General features: G+C 42.6%; 1 long non-coding RNA gene across 1 annotated transcript in view; it reads left to right on the plus strand.

Moving 5' to 3' along the window:
* The first annotated feature begins 6,576 nt into the window (after nt 1–6,576).
* LOC124615840 overlaps nt 6,577–18,280 on the plus strand; it is a 415,576-nt gene continuing 403,872 nt past the window's right edge. The window contains exon 1 of the long non-coding RNA XR_006979812.1: nt 6,577–6,937. This is a non-coding gene — a long non-coding RNA (uncharacterized LOC124615840). The remainder of the gene's footprint in view (nt 6,938–18,280) is intronic.

Genomic DNA, 18,280 nt, shown 5'->3' on the forward strand with positions numbered 1-18,280 from the left:
CCAAAGGACTGGGGTTCACAATCAACTTTGGATCGTGCGTATAGATCCACACTTGCAGGTACTTCTGTATCAGAGCCAATTTCACGACTTTCAAAAAATGCTCCTTCATGCACAGGCAAACAATGCTGCACCGTACACACATGTTTCACTCACTGCTCTACTAGAAATCTGTTATCCAGACAACCATCAGTTATTGCAGTAGAGTATGAAATGGTGGAAACAGTAGCTACATCATCTGCATCAGTGTCTCCTCCAAATTTTGAATCTTCTGTATGCTCTTCTGCACGTGTTCCCAGCAGTTCATTTCACGATCAGCCAGAAAATGATCTGCCATGGAACTATGCCAACGCCACAAAGTCATTTTTGCAGGTCTAAAACAAGTATTCACAAACGTCAGGTCCCCGTAACTACAAAAACCAACTAAAAGTGAGTATACAATATGGTTGCTACAGTCAAGTGTGTGAATAAACTGTTTTCGTCATGTTCCGCGTGTACAGTAATCCTATGTGTGCACTGTTAGCGGAAATAATTTATATCGCCTGAGCGGCTAACATTTTCGAGATAATTTGTGAGATAACATCTGCAATGTTCATTCTTCACTAGAAGGATCATTTCAAACCATATAATCAATGAAACTGGCTGTAGCTAGGAAATAAATTCAAGACAATGTACTTATTCAAATGCGCGGCGCGGAAGAAAATTAGCTGTAAAATAAGCTTACAAAAGATTCCCGTACTGGTCTCAAACTTTATAATGTAGGAAACGTTACTGTGAATTGAAATTACCGTTGTTTATATGACAAAATATCAGAAAAGTAAATCTTTAAGTGACACAAGCTAGCAGAACACAAAAGCAGCTCTGAAGACTAGAGTCTCAAATGCCATTGGTATTCACGTCATTATTCAATTGTTGGCTGATATTTCAAGCCTACAGACGTAGAAACATAAAAATAGTATTCATACTTATCAGAGAAGTTATTTTGAATATACTGATACCTATAAAATCCTTTGGTTACAGAAAATAAAGAAATAAATAGCATTTAAGGTCTGGTATATATATTTACTTGTGTCATAGGGTTAATAAAATTATGTCATTAGAAGACTAACTTTGATCTGGACTGCTTTTGGTGCACTTAACAGGTTCTTCAAAAGTAAATTTCCGAACTGTCTCGAATGGGAAGTCTACACTCAGTGTGCGTAAAAGTAGTGACAAGGCTTTGTCATGTGGATCATTAAAGTGGAAACCATTCAGAAACTGGGAACTGCTCAGGAACCAATGGAGAGATTGTAAGGGTGCTGTTTCGATAGCTATACCAAAGATCGATATTAGCAGCTCGTTTACAGAGATTTCAGCGTCGGCAATTTGCTAGAAGGCTGTGGGATTTCTATATCGGTGAAACCCACGTAGACTACGCACGCTTCCGAGAAGTCGCCGTTAATCGCTTGCTGTAAATGGTAAAGGGTGATGGTTAACCTGCAGCACTGTAGCGCGAACAAAATATTAATTTTGAAGACTGAGTAGTGTGAAAATGATAAGAGGACATATATGAGTCGTGATACTAACTGAATGTTAATGGGAAACAATTTTGTGAAGCTAGTTGTGAAGAATCGTGTGCTACGAGCAGTTTGAAGAGCGTCGAGTAACGGGTGTATGACAACCATTAGTAACACATGGCAAATTAATTTCTTGATAAGCGGCCGTATATGTAAGTCGGATATCAGTAGAAAATACTTTTGAGGGAACTATCTAAATGATTGAAATACGGTTAATGTGAGCTATATGAAAGAAACTGACTTACCTGTGCGGCTGATCCCGGCGGAGGTGTGTGTATTTGTCCTTAGGATAATTTAGGTTCAGTAGTGTGTAAGCTTAGGGACTGATGACTTCAGCTGTTAAGTCCCATAAGATATCACACACGTTTGAACATTTGAAACTGACTTACGTGGCTAAGCATGATGAGTGATATTGAATTTGCCGATAAACTTGCTCTCTGTAAGGTATGTGTTTAAATTGTGTCACTTATTATTTAAGAACAAACACTAAACATACATTCGTATGCCATACCCAAGTTGGTTTAGGCACATAGTTCACTTTAATACTTAACTGCGGAACTGATGTGAATAACATCTTTCAGTCGTCCTGTTACCACAAATTCGAATAAACGGTATTATCCCAAAATATGTATTGGCATTACAAGACGCATAGTCGACATTATCAGAAGAGGTAGAAAAACAAAAAAAATAGTTTAACAGAGAGCAGAATTGAGTAAAAGACGTAATTATGATTTCAATGAACTTAGGTGGCGAGAGGAGGGGGAGAGGGAACTTAAACAGACAAATCAATCGTAGAATGAACAAGGAACAACTTAGCTGGATTTTAAAAACAAGAAAAGATCGAGGTGAGGCCTAATATAAATTGTAAAGATGTTAGAAATCATGCCAGAGTAGCAAAGATGCAAATCTATGGACTGCAGTAGATGGAAGAGACTGGAAGAAGCCATTATCTAGCAGTGGACGATTAATGGCTGATGGTAAAGATAATTATATGAATGCGTGGTGTCTGTTCTTACGCACATGTCTGAAAGACCATACCCCACGCGAAGTCCGCAGCTGTGATACATTATATGTAAATTGAAGGTGGAGAGGGGAAGAAAGGAAAGGAAAGGTAGGGGATTACTGATGTCAGCTGGAATAGGACATGAATCGTGGAATCAGCAGCAACGATCGAAAAGATGTACCAGACCAGGATTGGAACCAGGGGTCTCCTGCTTACTAGGCAGGTGCGTTAATCACTGCACCACCCGGGACACTTTATCGCAACTGTACGGACTATCTCGGCACGCCTCACTACCGACCCGTAATCCTGTCGAGTGCCACCTGTTCAAAGTCCCTGTCTATTTCGTCCATGTTCGCTTCTCAGATTCCCGCAGGAGGTAGGAAAATCAGTTAAATGAATGCATGGTGTCCGCTGTTTCCGTTTCATGTCCCAGTACAAGTGCCATCAGTAATCCCTTCCCTTTCCTTTTTTTCTTCCCCCTCCATCTTCAGTTTGCATTTAATGTACGACTGCTGCGAATTCCGAGTGATGTCTGCTCTTTCAGACATGTCTGAAAGGACAGACGCCACGCATTTACGTAACTGATTTGCCTAGACGGGCAATGGTTCCTTCTTCTTCAGTGCAGATGTGCAAATACATCCGACCTCCTGCAGGAATCTCAGAGTGGTGAGTATGGCGGAAACAGACAGGGACTGTGGACAGGTGGCGCTCGGCAGTAATGGGGGTCGGCCGTGGCGCGTGCTGAAATAATTCTCACAGGTGTGGTAACATTGTCTCCCCGATGGCTAACGAGTCTGCTTCTGACGGCGCTACGACCTGCTTCACTAAGAGCGCCGGTGCCACTACAGGACATCCCAGCGCCCCTCTTTTATATAGAACGTTTCTATTTAGAACAAAGTTATTGCAGTGTAGCGCTCACGACACCACAAATGGCCACAACTCGACGCCTATATCATGACATGCTGCAACGCCGCCCCCTAAATGTGGTCGAACTAAAATATCCTGACGTACGGTGGCGCGTGGTGTGGAAGACTGTACACGATGCCATGCTTGATTCCGATGTTGTTTCCCAATGGTACGTAGTCGTTAATGGGAAGCTAGTGACGCAAGAACGTCTCTACAATATCCACATGGCAGAGTCTCCCAACTGTGTAAGTTGTAATACAGTAGATTCTGACGAGCACCGCCTCAGCTGTGGAGAGGCGGAACCGGTTTGGCACCTAGTGCGGCAGATGCTGGCTTATCCCTTGCGAGTTAGGCCGGAGCACATATCTGCACGCACGTTATTTTTTCCGGATGAGTCATTTTTACCCCAAGACTCGAACCACCTCCGTCACCTGGATACGTGGACATGGGGTCCATTACCTCTGTCGTGACGGACACAAGACTTTTCTTGACTTCTGGCTCTATTTGCAAGAAAGACATCATGCTATTTCCGGGCATACCAGATATCGACAATGCTTCGGAAACTACCTATGGAGTGCCTTTCACAGCCCGCCGTGCAGCTGGAATGTTCCAGGCAGTGGTAGATGAGGTCAGAACGAACTGCAAACGAGCATATATTGAACAATCTTTATCAGTGGGCGCAGTCGTTGGGAAGCCTAAGTACAAAGTGCTTTATTTTCATGTTATTCATGTTTACTATCTTCGATGGTGTCTTCATTCTGTTTTAGTTTTCCAGGCTTGATTAACTATTACTGTTCGCACATTGGTATCTATACAAATAAAAATATATATATATAGGGTGAGTCACCTAACATTACCGCTGGATATATTTCGTAAACCACATCAAATACTGACGAATCGATGACACAGACAGAACGTGAGGAGAGGGGCTAGTGTAACTGGTTAATACAAACCATAAAAAAATGCACGGAAGTATGTTTTTTAACACAAACCTACGTTTTCTTTAAATGGAATCCCGTTAGTTTTGTTAGCACATCTGAACATATAAACAAATACGTAATCAGTGCCGTTTGTTCATTGTAAAATGTTCTTAGTGAGACCTAACATTGGCCTTTCCATAGCTCTCTGAGCAGTTCTAAGTTGCCTTTTGAAAAATTCAAGTTTCACACCCGTACGTTAAAACCGGTAGTGCACGCTGATCAAAAACTGTCTTCTTTAAGTAGACTGTCAGGTTAGATTCGAAAACAGTTGCATTCCTTCCGTAAGCCCTCCAACCCATTTTAATTCGACGAAAAATTTCAGGTTTCAAATCCCCTTTTGTGTCAATTAATTGTCCCAGATAAACGTATTCCGTAACATTGTTTAGGATATTGCTGTTCAGTGCTACTTGTCCTGCAGCTACCCACTTATTATGCATAACCTTAGTTTTGGAGTGGTTTATTTTAAGTCCAACTTCCTGACAACGATCTGTTAAGTCTTTTATAGAGGACTGCGTTTCTATCTTACTGTTAGTTAGGACCACTATCTCGTCAGAAAATCTCAGGTTGGTCAGCCTTTTACCATTTATCCTTATTCCTCTGCTGTTCCAAATAATTTTGGACATAGTCATCTCGAGAACTGATATAAATAACTTCGGGGATATAGGATCGCCCTGCTTTACTCCTTTTCCAATGGGAAATTCACACTTGTTTTTTCCTATGTTGATAGATGCTACAGACGTGTCATAAATGTTGAACAATATGTATATATATTTTTTTCCACTCCTTGCTCGGCCAGTGCTTGTATGACTGCAGTGTCCCTGTGCTGCTAGTACATGTGCCTTTACAAGTACGACACAACATGTGGTTCATACACGGTGGAGCTCCTGCACATTTCAGTCGAAGTGTTCGTACGCTTCTCAACAACAGATTCGGTGACCGATGGATTGGTAGAGGCGGACCAATTCCATGGCCTCCACGCCCTCCTGACCTCAACCCTCTTGACTTTCATTTATGGGGGCATTTGAAAGCTCTTGTCTACGCAACCCCGGTACCAAATGTAGAGACTCTTCGTGCTTGTATTGTGGACGGCTGTGATACAATACGCCATTCTCCAGGGCTGCATCAGCGCACCAGGGATTCCATGCGACGGAGGGTGGATGCATGTATCCTCGCTAACGGAGGACATTTTGAACATTTCCTGTAACGAAGTGTTGGAAGTCACGCTGGTACGTTCTGTTGCTGTGTGTTTCCATTCCATGATTAATGTGATTTGAAGAGAAGTTGGTTCAAATGGCTCTGAGCACTATGGGACTCAACTTCTGAGGTTATTAGTCCCCTAGACCTTAGAACTAGTTAAACCTAACTAACCTAAGGACATCACACACATCCATGCCCGAGGCAGGATTCGAACCTGCGACCGTAGCGGTCTCGCGGTTCCAGACTGCAGCGCCTAGAACCGCATGGCCACTTCGGCCGGCTGAAGAGAATTAATAAAATGAGCTCTAACATGGAAAGTAAGCGTTTCCAGACACATGTCCACATAACATATTTTCTTTCTTTGTGTGTGAGGAATGTTTCCTGAAAGTTTGGCCGTACCTTTTTGTAACAAACTAATAAATATAGTCTGCTGAAGAAATATTGATGTAGGTAATTTTTATAAACATTTTCGAGTCGCTCATTCCCCAGAAAACGTCATTTTACTCCTCAGGGTGGTAATTACTGCTACGCTGCGTGTTACTGCTGTATAGAATGTTTATAAGAGGTGAGAGGATGGAGCCTTGTGGTACACCTGCGGTACGAAGCAAGTAGGTAACAGCTTGTCAAACAGCCAAGTGATGACAGCTAGTCACTAATGATGTGTTTTGTTTATTACTAATGGGTTATTGGTCTCTCAATGCTGGTACAAATTCTCTTAGTTGAAATAATAAGAAACATCCTCTTAGCAATAAAACTGACAGCAAACGAAGTGTCCAAAGTTAAACGTAGCGCGCCGCCACGTGCCCCGTCTGCCAACTAATCGATGCGCGCAAACCGGTTAGTTGGCCGTCCTGCTCACAGAGCGCGCCAGTAACGGAGGTCCATCCCAGGCGGGGCGAGGCCGTCAGACAAGCGTAGCCGGCGTGCGCAGGCCAGTGGCGGTAGGTTGGCTGCAGGAAGGACAGTTGCCGGTTGCAGATCGGCACGGCTGTTTCCCTACTCACTGCAGGAATCCAAGTGCACGGCGCGACTCGCGAAATAAAGACGACTCGTGTAGCAGGGCGGGGAAGCGAGATCTCTCGAGGCGAGGCGGAAGAAACGAGCGCAGACGCGACGGAGAGCAACAAGTGTCGAGTGACAGACAGCAGGAAGTGACGTAGCGGGCGGGGGAGGGTGCGTGCGAGTCCGCGCGCGCATCTGCGTCTGTGTGCGTGCGTGCGTGCGTCTGTGTGATTCAGTCGGGATGCGACTGTCAATAGAGTGAGCTGCCTCCCTGCGCCTCCAATTGAGAAAGAGTGGTAAGTCCACCCCGCGCCCTACTCTAACGTTCGCACTCTCTTCCCTGCCATCACACGCTTCTCTAACGCATGGCATTTTGCACACGTCCTGTGTAGAATCCCTCTTTTCACGGAAGTTCTTGCTTTATAGATACTATTTTTTGTTACAAGTTAGTAACACGAGGAAAATCGGACTACAAGGTGTTTACAGCGGTTGCATTACGAAAGCTAGTCTGTGGTCGGAGCAACTGCTGGTGACTAATAGGCGGGGAAAACCCTCAGCGGTGTCTACCGCTGTGTTTCCTGTAACTGCTCATCCCTCCTTGTGTAAACTGGGATGTGTGACATTAATGTGCCTATGTTGTCACAGATCAAACCACGATTGCTAGATAGAAATACCACTACCAACTCTCTGGTTAGACAGGTTTTGCTGGCGGCGAAATTTAACTGACAGAATTCCGCTTTTTCTAAGCCGACGTTTGCAGCAGCATACGACTAAATTCTACTGGACTTCGCCGTTAAAATAGATGTATTTTACAAGGAAAACCTATGAAGTCAAGTTTTGTTACTACTGAAAAGGCATTAGCTATGTGTGACACCTGTTAACAACTAGCGCCAAATTCCCCATGCTGATTTACTGCTGACTTTTTGACGAGGTACACCAGTCTATGAGTTCGGTCCGTGTTCCTTGTGACATCAAAATACATGGCTCAGTTTAATACATGTATTTGCAGCGGAGCGAAACGTGAATACCGTGACGAAAGGTGACTTCCAGAGCTAAACAGCCCCCAAGTCGATAACAGCAAAGCGTGTGTTCTTTCTTTCTCCTTCTCATCTTCCAAGGAATTTTAAGCAACATGACTCGATCCCTTTCCCAACACTTTCTACCTCTTCCAGTACTTCTTTCTACCCACTGACTTGTGGCCGGTATTCTGATATTTTCCATCCTATTTATATGACACTTAAAAATTTAATCCCTTTATAAGTACACTGTTTCGTATCTTATCCGGTGTCTGAGTCGTATAAGTCTAAAAAATTTCATCTATGCTGCCTGTATATGGCTTTTGTCGTTTTTGGCCACTACCATTTTTTGTTTCCATGCATCAATTCTGCTACTTCCATAACTTCGTAAAATTTGAGTCGTGTTTCTATTCTTGTTTTTCCTGTCAGAATGCGTCTAATTGTTCCCCTTTCTGTCATAGTTGTAACTGCCACCCAGTCGTAATAACTAAAATAGCTGGCGTATCATCGGCAGTTGTTTCTGATCTACCAGGGTATTTTTCTGTCAATGCCATTCATAATTTTACCCATGGCAGATCTGATTCGGTTTATGAACAGCGAAAGGCAGCCTGTCTGCTGTGTAATATACAACTAAAAGGTTACTAACAAAAAGAATCAACCATGATATCCTAATGTCAGTCTCTGCTCCCTTGGGTTTAAACATCTTCTTTCCAACTTCATATGACCTCGTCTAGATATGTGTTAAAAAGCTTTGGACAGAGCCTGCTTTCCTGTAGGATGACTTGATTCGTAACTGCTCACCACTTCGTTTTCAGAAGTCAATTACTCCTACACTACTTCCATAGGAGTTTCCTCTTCAGTCAAGTTAAAGCCTTTTTTGAAATCTAGAAATACCATACGAGTAGCTATACTGAATTTTATGCACTTTCCAATTAGTTTAACAGAAAAACATTACTAATTCATGAATGTCTTCTCCTAAAAGCTTGATACACTTCACTAAGTTTTATTTCCCTCAAAACCTTCGTACTGTTGTTTAACATTCTTAGGTATAATTTTTACTCAGTGTTTAGTACACTTATGCTTCTTTAAATGACTATTGTTTCAATTTTTTTTAATGGATCGACTCTGGCTACTTTTCGTATTTGTGGGATTCTTCCTTGACACCGACAAATATTAAACAAACTGTTTCATTTGTGATTCAGCATACTTTACCAATTTTGCACTAATATTTTCATACCCACTTGCTTCCTGTTCATAGACTTCCTGAAGGTGTTTCATCTCTGACATTGCCAAAGGGTATGCTCCCTCAAGTTCAATAATGAACTGTTCCATCTCTTGGCATCTACATCGTTATTACACCATGCGTTAGTGTTATTTTCCAAGTTTTTTCTTCAATAAAATTTATTAGTATATGCTCGTCACACTTTTATTGTGTCCTTTCATAATTTTATGCCCAACCACATCAATCTCCATATTATTAATGAGTATGTTTCAGTCCTCTCCCAGTGCACTACTAACGACTGTTTTTACTATTCTTTGCTTTTCTTGATATCGAAATTTAGATTCTTCTATTTGCTATTTTAAATGAACTAAATAAACCATGTCCTAACACGATGTTCTCATTCCATATTCTTAAACCTGTCTTTTTTTGGCTTTATTGTTCCCAGAACTTTTGAAGCTGCTTTAAATACAAATTGTTTAAAGTTATTCCACTGTATTTAAGTCTGTCTCTCCCTTAGTTTTTTCATCGAGATGTTGTGTACACCTGCTCTTATACAACAGGTGTGTTCTCTCCTTCAGTAACAAACGCAGTCTGTACCTTTTTTAAAAATATCTTCTGGTTCACGGTTACTTGGTAAAACAGCTAGATGTTTGGAGTGCGTGTTTTAGCACCAGCGAGTCAGTGCCATATCTTCAGTCTCACTACATAATGATCAATTTGTCTATTAACTTCCTCTTAAAATATGAGTACTCTTCACTGTGGGGCTACGGCGGTTTCCCATCAGTACTATACAGTCAGTAACAGGTCTTGATCCTTGAACTGTCTACATGTATTATTAATGTCCTACTTCCCAAAAAAGGTACTAGTCTTTTTCAGTTTGTTAAAGGAGCAGAATATTGTACGAGCCATAGCTTATTCAGACGTGGTCTGATGCATAGCATACCGACTTACGAACAATATTGAGATAAAAAAAAAATGTAAAACTTTAGAGACTTTCGTCAGCAGGCTCCTGCATAAATATGAATACTACATTACAGCGAAAGTTTCAGAACGCGCGTTGATGCTTTTTAATTTATGTATCAATGTCAATGTTTGTAAGTAACATTTTTCATTTCTGTTAGAAGCAGACTTAAAATGGAAGCTATAGAAAAATGCGCAACATTCTTTGCAGTGGTTAAAGAAGTGAGCTCAAGCCGTATTTGAGTCTGGTTTTTTTTCGCTAAAAATTGGCAGTTCCTTCAGATTGATTGCTGCTGTGACGTAAGTGATCCGCAGGGGAGTGTGTGTACGGAGATGTCAGAAGAAGAATTCCTAAGGCGCAGCCTAAGCTTCATTAGCGAACGCATAGTCATCCTGATTACCCTTTCCTGGTTTACGAATATTCGTTGGAAATGTATGGAGTTACCCTAGAATACAGTCCGATTGGGAAGTACAAAATGTTCAACTAACCACTACCTCTCAGCTAGTTAAGGCAATCCGAAATAGTTTGTTCTACATTCATTTTCTTGTGTATTCTGTAGTGCACGTAACCATAAGAAACTGTATGAGAGTATCACAATAGCATGTTTGGGAGTACGCGTGTTGGTTCGTCCGTTGTTCTGTAAAGGACTGTGTGCAATTATTACTGCAAACAGGGGAACGAAAGGAAGACGTGGACACCGCTAAAATCTGACGATGAAAGCAGGTAAACAGGTTCTGTTAAACACCCACACGTTTTGCCAGAGGCAAAGTGTTGCGCTAAATTATGGCAGGGAACAAAGATCACTGGTTCAAGTACAGCGGAAGAAATTTTAATGTAATATTTCAGCCACGTAATAGGAAAACTTGCAGATGGGTTTACTCCGGGGCAGCGTGAAATCAGGCATCCAGTGACCACAATGGTTCGTTGTTTCGAAACAGTCATGCTACAGCAAAATAAGAAAGTTCTCGCAACTAAAAACATTTACGTGCTGACTCTGCTGCACCTTCTAAAGTTCTGTTCCGCGTAATCCAGATAAACAGATACACAGTAATACTTCACGGTCGATTACCATCTGAATATATTTTTCATCCTCTCGTTCTGATAAACATCTTATTTTCATATTTTGTAAAGAACATGACAGGGAGAACTGTTTATTGTGCGGTACACGAGGGCTATTGGGAAAGTAAGGTCCGATCGTCACGAAACGGAAAGCACAGTGAAAATCAAAAATGATTTACAGAATGAGTTTTGCACTCTGCAGCGGAGTGTGCGCTGATATGAAACTTCCTGACAGATTAAAACTGTGTGCCGGACCGAGACTCGAATTCGAGACCTTTGCCTTTTGCGGGCAAGTGCTCTACCAACTGAGCTACCGAAGCACGACTCACATCCCGTCCTCACAGCTTTACTTCCGCCAGTACCTCGTCTCCTACCTTCCAAACTTCACAGAAGCTCTCCTGCGAACCTTGCAGAACTAGCACTCCTGAATGAAAGGATACTGCGGAGACATGGCTTAGCCACATCCTAGGGGATGTTTCCAAAATGAGATTTTCACTCTGCAGCGGAATGTGCGCTGATATGTAACTTCCTGGCAGATTAAAACTGTGTGCTGGACCGAGACTCGAACTCGTGACCTTTGTCTTTCGCGGGCAAGTGCTCTACCATCTGAGCTGCCCAAGCACGACTCACGCCCCGTCCTCACAGGTAGGAGACGAGAAATGCAAAGGTCCCGAGTTCGAGTCTCGGCCCGGCACACAGTTTTAATCTGCCAGGAAGTTTCAAAAATGATTTATTTGCAACAGTTAGCTACACTTTCCAGCTACTTCTCTACACAGTCGCCGCTCCGACCGAGACATTTTTTCGTAGCTTTGTACCAACTTTCGAATACCCTCGTCATAGCAGGCTTTCCGTCAACTGTCTACGCAGTTTTGCAACTTGTTGTCTGCGCCAAAACGTTGTCCTCATGGCCAGCGGTTCATGTGAACAGATGTGAAAATCAGAGGGAGCCAAGTTCTGGCTGTGTGGTAGACGATCAAACACTTCCCATCGAAAACGCCGCAGGGGCGTCCTCATTGGCCGTGGAATATGCGGACGAGAATTGAAGAAGGAAATGCATGACAATTACGTTGTGTGAGCTTCATTAAATCAGGCGAAATCCCTTTCAGGCACTCACACTTGGCTGGAGACTATTTTCTAAGCACCTTTACATGCTCACTGTGCACTCAGAACTGAAAAGAGCGACGTGACGCGATCGTCTGGCGTACTAGAGACGCTGAGCAAAACACCAATGCAATGCTTCATCGCATTTTCACTGTGGTTCCCATTCTTCAGTCGATTGGACCTTGCTTTCCTGGTAGCCTTCGTATTTAGGCAGGGTCACCATGGATTAGGGGAACCGTTTTGAGCAGTAATCTGCGTCCCAGGTGGAATGCCAGCTACTGCTTCAATTTGGAATAAAAATCATTAGAAATGCGGTCGAAGACTTTCGGTACAAGGGACCACCTTTGCTCTGCCAACGGCCTTGCCAAAGAGAGTGGAGAGGAGGACAGATTTCCACGCCGCTTTCTTGCCCTCGGGGTATGAAACTGTCATTAAAAGGCGGAAAGGTCAGCAATTATCTAAGGCAATGGAAAGCGCTTGATTAAGTTCATATAATGTGTATCTACAGGACAAGAGGCCTTTAACTGAAAATGTCTGACGATCTCCCCATTGGCGGAACACTCTGTATTAGTCCCCCAATCAGATCTCTGGGAGAGGAATGCCAATTCTATGAGTTGGGGTGTGGAATGGCAGAATTTTGAATGCCGTACGGAAGCTAGAAAATTTGCAAAGGAAAATGCAAAGGCTCAATTTACATACAATGGGGTAATTGAAGTGAAATGAATAGAAGATAAGGATATCTGGTGATATGAATAAAGGGTTAATATCATCAGAAACAGAAAATGGTATAATGAGAGTAGAATTCGTCATCATTAAGAAGGTAGGGTAGACAGTGACTTACTGTCTGCCGACGTGACAAGTAGAAGATGAGGAGATGGAGAACGTATATTAGAATACTGAAATAATAAATTCCCTATGTAAAGAGAGATGAATATCTAATAATCATGAGCGACTGGAACACCATAGTAGGGGAAGGAATGGAAGAAAGAGTTAGGGAAAAATATGGGCTCAATAGTACGAGTGAGAGAAAAGAATAATTTGAGTTTTGCAGTAGATTTCGGGTAGTAACAGCGAAAAGATTGTTCAGTTTCCGCAGCAGGTGGAGATATAATTGGAAATGATTTCATAAATAAGGGAAGATTCCTACTGGATTACATCATGGGGAGGCAGAGTACAAAATCATGTATTGATCTGTATGACGTACCCAGGAGCCAATGTAGACTCAGATTACGGTGTATTAATGATGAAGAATAGAACCGTTCGGTAGAATCAATGTGGGAAGAAGAGGGATACTGAAGTGCTGTGGAATGATGATGCGCATTTGAAGTTCTCTAATGTTTTAGATACTGTGATAATAAATACCAAAATAGGCAATTCAGTTGAAGAGAAATGGACTTCTGTAAAAAGGACAATCACGTAAGTTGGACAGACAAAAAGAAATACATCGAAGGTAACTCCGTAGAAACCACTGGTAATAGAAGGAATTCTTCAATTGATTGGTGAAATAAGCACGTACAAAAATGTTAAGAAAAAGACAGGACTACAGCAGTGAAGTTACTTAGGAACGAAATAAATAGGAAGTGCAGGAAAGCCAAGGCGAAACGGACACAGGAAGATTGCGAAGAACTAGAAAAAGAAATGATTATGGGAAGCATATAAAAAACTAAAAACCTTTGGTGAAATTAAAAGCAAAGGCATCAACGTTAAGAGCCCAATAGGAATTCCACATTACACGCAAAGGAGAGATATTAGGAAGAGTACCTACAAAGAAAACTGAGTACCTTAACATATGGTACGAATACGTGCAGAGGACAGACAACACACAACGTCTCAAATTAGCAGTGGCACATAAGTCGCCAAGGCATAAGAGGAGGTTGGCAAACAATTCGCGAAGACGAAAAACACATGAAGTGAGAAAGTAATAATGCAATGAACAACAATAATAATTATGTGCTTGTGTAATACATTAATTACAAATTATTACAATTTTTAGCGAGCAATAAACATGTCACGTTCGAAAACTTGTGGCTAGAACTAACCATTAATGGCTTCTAATGAATTTGCGTGCCTATAGCGTATCATCTCAGTTGTGCGACCGTCTAGTGGTTTCCTATCAGAAAGGTGACAGTTCACACCAATTGACGGAAGATCATCAAGAAAAACTGAAGTGATATCCTGTGTTCCGCCAAGAAAGTGTTATAGGCCCTTAGCTCTTCCTAATCTATATAAACGATTTAGATTGTCTGCAGATGATGCTGTCGTCTACGGTCTAGTAGATTCATCAGATGATGAAAACAAACTGCAAAATGATTTAGACGAGATGTCTGTATGGTGCGAAAAATTGGCCATTGAATAATAGAAAGCATGAGGTCATCCTGTTGCATGATAAATCACCCAAATCTAAAAGCTGTCAATCCAGCTAAATAATTAGGGCGTAAAATTAGAAACAGTTTAAACTGGAACGATCATATAGATAATGTGGCGGAGGAGAAGAACAAAAGACTGCGTTTTATTGTCAGAATACGTAGAAAATGTAAGAGCTCTACTAAAAATGTTGCCAACACTACACTTGTCTGTCGTCTGCTGAAGTAGTACTGCGTGATATGTGAGCCTTACCGGTTAGGACTGATGGAGGACATCGAAAAAGTCGAATGTAAGGCAGCTCGTTTTGTTTTACAACTAAACAAGGGAGAGGGTGTCATGGATGTGATACCCGTTTTGGGGTGGTAGTCATTAAAACAAAGGTGTTTTTCGCTGCGGCGAGATCCTTTCAAGAAATTTCAATCAGCAACTTTCTCCTCCGAGTGCGTAAATATTTGTTGATGCCCGCCTACGTAGCGAGAAATAATCACAGTAATAATGTAACAGAAATCAGAGCGCGCACGGAAAGATTTAAGCGTTCGTGATGCCCTCGCATGTGGGAGAGTGGAACAGTAGAGAAATAGACTGAAGGTGGTTCGATGGTCCCTCTGCCAATCTCTAAACTGTGAATTGCAGACTAGTCATTTAAATATAGATGTAGAACACCTTCTGCTAAATCTGTAATATATGACATGCACAGTAGTGATCTTACCGCTTCCCTACATCATAATCGACGTTACTTTTCTGATTTTATCCGTTAGATGACTCTATATCCAAGATAACGCGCTGCATCTGTGTAGGCAGGAAAAACGGCGTGATTGTGGAGGTGATATTTAAAGAGCATACTATAGCGTCGTATAAACAACTTTAATCTATATTTGCTAATGAGATTGCGTAAGAGAGGCTCTTTGGGAGAAATATCGAAGTACAAGGATTGGACAAAAATATGGAAACACTTCCCAAACATGTGCTTGGAAATAAATGCAGATGCTAGTCAAGTCTGCAGATTGCGCTGTTGTATCTGATCGCGATACGTCGTAAGTGTCAGTCGTCGCCAGAACAGTCTTGTGTGTAGTTCCGGCCGCATTACGCCGGAGCTAAGTAAATTTGAAACGTGATTGTCGTATGATGGATACTTCCGTAACCAAGGGAGGAGAAGCATTTGATGTTTCAAGAATCACCGCACGAAGATTTATACCGCATACAGCGAAAGCGGACAGCGGCATCCGCTAAGTCACAACGTGGACGAAAGTCTGTATTGAGCGATCGTGACAGAAGGTCATTGAAGAGGAGTGTGACGAAAACTAAGAAGACGACGGCAACAGAAGTCCCTACAGAAATGAATGTCGCACTCGCGGTACCTGTCTGAACCAAGACGACTCTAAGGGAGCTCCATAGGCAGGAAATACCAGGGCGAGCTGGATATGCAGAACCGCACTTCGGTGATGCAATTGGCCATAAGAGAAAAACGGGGTGCCGAAGCATAAAATCTGGACTACAGAGCAATAAAAGAAACTCATTTGATTGGATGAGTCTTGTTTCACGCTATTCTACATCTACATCCATACTCCGCAAGCCACCTGACGGTGTGTGGCGGAGGGTACTTTGAGTACCGCTATCGGTTCTCCCTTCTATTCCAGTCTCGTATTGTTCGTGGAAAGAAAGATTGTCGGTATGCCTCTGTGTGGGGTTTAATCTCTCTGATTTTATCCTCATGGTCTCTTCGCGAGATATACGTAGGAGGGAGCGATATACTGCTTGACTCCTCAGTGAAGGTATGTTCTCGAAACTTCAACAAAAGCCCGTACCGAGCTACTGAGCGTCTCTCCTGCAGAGTCTTCCACTGGAGTTTATCTATCATTTCCAACTTCTGTCCCAGTTTACGTCCCAATAGTGGGCAGCTGTGTCACGATATTGCTTGAGCCCCATAGTTACTCTGCAAGGACGCATTACCGCCAAGCATTATGTGACCAGTTTGGCTGATCAGATCAGTCCCATGTTATAATGTTCTTCAATGGTGATACTGTGTTCCAGAAAGACAGGGCCACTATTCACACAGCTCGCATCGGCCACGACTGGTTCTGCCAGCTCGAGGATGAAGTGTTGCCGGCCTGGGTGGCCGAGTGGTTCTAGGCGCTACAGTCTGGAACCGCACGACCACTACGGTCGTAGGTTCGAATCCTGCCTCGGGCATGGATGTGTGTGATGTCCTTAAGATAGCTAGGTTTAAGTAGTTCTAAGTTCTGGGGGACTGATGACCTCAGAAGTTAAGTCCCATAGTGCTCAGAGCCACTTTGATGAAGTGTTGCTTCTCTCCAGGCCATCACATCAGAAGACCTCAATGTTTCTGAGCTTTTGTCGTCTACTTTGGAGAGGAGGATCGGTGATCCCTATCCAGCTCTATCATCATTACCTGAACTTCTCAATATTTTTCAGGAAGAGTGGTATAAGATTCCCTTGAAAACCACAAAGGATCTATACTTATCCTTTCCGACACGACTGGGAGTTGAATTCCAACGGTTTTCCTACAACTTTTTAGGCATGTCGTGTTTTTGGTGTTTCCATATTTTTGTCCAATCCTTGGGCCTTAAGGGGAAGAGCGCAGGTAAGTGCAATATTATGAGCAATTTTTAGTACACAAAGGTTTATTGAAATAAAAACATTCGTCCACAAAACATAGCTTTGTAATAAAAAACATCTTCCACAAAGTGCTATCGTGTCGCGCAAAACGACTTATGTGGCAGTCTCAACTTTGGTAGGAACCACCTTTTTCGATATTCTTTTAGTACCTCTGTAATGTATCTGAAATTAAATCTGATTTTTCAGTGCAGTACAGCAAAGCGCGCTGTGTCCAGTCTTTAAAGAGCCCGTGAAGCTTGTGTACGCTGTTGACTGTCAGCTTGACACGGAGGGTCATTTCGAGGTTACACCGTAAGCGAATTGTCACTTTTCGGCAAGGAGGGTTGTCAGCATCGGAAATTCCACGCCGAACTGGCGTACACAACACTTAGGTGATTCGAACGTTGAGCTGCTTACATTACATACAAAACGTGGAAGATCTGCGTAGTAGTGGTTGCCGCGATCGTCTTCAGCTGACGACAAATTATGAGACTTTTGTAACTGGGGGAGAATCTACAGAATTGCGCGATGCTTTTTTGAGGCCACTGGGAAGGCGACGTCGTCCCAGACAGTACGCAGACGTCTCCACAGAGTCAATTTGGGCTCTACACATCCATTACGATAAATTGTACTAATACCCAGAGATGTGGTGCGCAAAGGAGGTGTACAAGGGAAATACCTTGAATGGAACGTGGATCAAGGCGTCGGTTTCTCTCCACTGGAGAGTGCAGGATTGGCCTGAGGTTCGATGGTCGTCATAGAAGAGTGCGCAAACAGCTCCCTACCTAAGCGCGTCCCAAGTATGCAACCCAGTGGTTTCAGCAGGAAGGGGTCAGTCACGGTTCGGGCCAGTATCATTTATGTATGCCTCTCATCCTGCTGAGTTTTTCAAGGGCTGCGTAGTTTCAGGACAGGACCCTCCAACCTACCACCCAGTCCTGGAGTCAACATTTTGCGATGGGTTCATCTTTAACCTCTAAGTGACAAAATGGCCTATCCAACAGCCCAATGAAGTACATGTTTGTGTGCGCTCTTTGGGAATAGTAATCAATGAAACTGCTCAATTATTATATATTTCTAAGTCCACCTTGAGTTATGGGGTGTAAAATTTGATACCAATGAACCAAGAGCACAAAATCTGTGGTGAAAATGTTTTAAGAAAGTCTGCACGAAATTATCAATTTTGACTTTAACATATGCCCTCAGGAGGAAGACGTTCCCCAAAGGACTGGGACTCACAACTAACTTTGGACCATGCAAATAAATCCACAATCAGATTCTTCAAACACAAGATAACAGT

Source organism: Schistocerca americana, chromosome 5 (genome assembly GCF_021461395.2).
Source record: "Schistocerca americana isolate TAMUIC-IGC-003095 chromosome 5, iqSchAmer2.1, whole genome shotgun sequence".
In the NCBI taxonomy this organism is placed as follows: domain Eukaryota; kingdom Metazoa; phylum Arthropoda; class Insecta; order Orthoptera; family Acrididae; genus Schistocerca; species Schistocerca americana.